The sequence below is a fragment of the Brassica oleracea genome, chromosome C3 (genome assembly GCF_000695525.1).
Source record: "Brassica oleracea var. oleracea cultivar TO1000 chromosome C3, BOL, whole genome shotgun sequence".
Classification (NCBI taxonomy): Eukaryota; Viridiplantae; Streptophyta; class Magnoliopsida; order Brassicales; family Brassicaceae; genus Brassica; species Brassica oleracea.
The window spans coordinates 59,270,189-59,272,364 of record NC_027750.1 but is presented as its reverse complement, the minus strand read 5'-3'; positions in this window follow the sequence as shown (position 1 = coordinate 59,272,364).

Below are 2,176 nucleotides of genomic sequence, written 5' to 3'. Positions count from 1 at the left end.
TTACGGACAACCACCTCCAATTCACATGCCTTACTTACCTGGTGAAAGTTCTTCCCTAGCTGCTGACAGGTCGCTTCAGAAGCGAGAAGCAGTCATTGATATCATGAAATTTCACCTCCTTCGGGCTCAAAACAGAATGAAACAATATGCGGATTTTAGACGTTCTGATCGTGAATTTACAGTTGGAGATTATGTTTACTTGAAGCTTCAGCCGTATCGCCAACACTCTCTCAAAGGGCGACACATGCCTCATAAGCTCTCACCTCGTTACTACGGCCCTTTTCGCATACAATATCCTGTTGGTTCGCGAGCTTACAAGCTTGAGCTTCCTTCGACTTCTTCAATCCATAACGTGTTTCACGTAAGTCAGCTCAAGTTGTGCCCTAACCCACCAAGCTCGGCTCCTACGCTGCCTCAATACCTCAATGACGTGGGGATAGACAAGGAACCCGAACTTATTTTGGAGAAGAAAATGGTCAATCGGCAAAATAGACCAGTCACTAAACTTCTTGTCCAATGGAAGGGTTCAACTCCTCAGCAAGCAACATGGGAGTTCTATCAAGATTTCATTGCCAAATTTCCTGATTTTCATCCTTGAGGCCAAGAATGTTCTGAAGGAGGGAGTATTGTGACAGGACACGTCACTGCCGGTTTTAACGATTTTCGTTTGGTTTTTAGTTTTATCATTATCAAGTTAGTTTATGATTCCTATTACTTTTATGATAAGGATTAGCTTCAGCCTTATCTTTGTTTTAGCTATACTATATATGTAGTTCTAACGATAGCCAAGAACAACACAATTCAATAAACTATTTTCCTATCTTACTTATCCCTCAAGTTATCTAGCAAGAGCTTTACTCAAGCTTCGCTTACGAACACGTAACGTCTAAGGAGATCTTTCTTCCCAACGATCATCTTTTTGGTTTGTGTATCCCCATTCTTCGAATCCACAAGTAAGGTTTCTAGTTCGGGAATCTATCCTCCTATTACCGTCTCAGCCATCATTCTTGCAGGAGTGTTTCTTAATTTTGAGCAGAGATGAGCGATGAATCTGTGAAAACCACCAAGCCGGAGATGACTATAATGAAATCGGGAAGAAACTGAAGAGGACGGAAGTGGTGAAGTGGGGGGTCGACTTAACTGAGATTGAATGCAAGGGTTAATGGTATCGTCTTTAAGGGTTTACTCAGATCTACGCTATGGTGGTTTTGGTTTTCTCGAAGTCGACGGTGAAGACAGTGGGTCGACTTCAATCTGGGCTGATAATACCAAATGAATAATAACTTAGTAAGGCTCAATCTAATAGAAATAATAGTATTATCTCGAGTATTTAATCATAACTATCAGAGGCCCACATACTCACGTAGCCCAGGGGGAATAGTATGACGTGTCAAGCTGAGAATCATTGAGTGCTGATAGCGTGGCGCGCCCTTAGAAACCGCCCGTAGGCTGACATACTTTAACTATTTACATAATTTTCTAAAACTATTTACATAGTTATAAATATATACATAATTCAGTATAAATAAGTGTTATAAATTTAAAATGTTATCATTTAATACTTTTTGTATAGAGTTTAGAATATGATATACGGTTTGGAGTTATAAGTAGGGCTAGGGGTATATGTAGGATTTGTATTATAATGTTTAGAGTTGAATATTTCTGCGTTATATATATAATCTGAGTGTTTTGATTAAAATGTTTAATTGAATATTTATGTATAAAATGGAATTTTGTTGTAAAAGAATGGGGAATTGTCTGTGTATTATTAATGAACAATAGAGGTTCCTTATATAAGGATTACAGAGTATAGGAAAAATAAAATTATCCAAAACCTAATACAACATGAAATAGGAAAAGATTTAAAACAGATAAATGGAAAACTTCCTAAGTCTAAAGTCGGCCAAGGCATGGGCCGACTCTCTCTCCTCGGACGCCGACTCTTTCTCCTCCTTTGGCCACAGTTGGGCCTTGTCTTGGTCATGGTTATGGGTCATCCACATAATGATTTATAACACTCCCCCTTGGATGCCATAACCATATGGGTTTGTATCATGCACGACGTTGCCTCATTAAAACCTCTCTAGGAAAACTAAAAACCCAAGGTGGGAAAAAATGGAAACCGTAGACAAGAAAAATAGTACAACACATGACACTCCCCCTGATGAAGGCATCA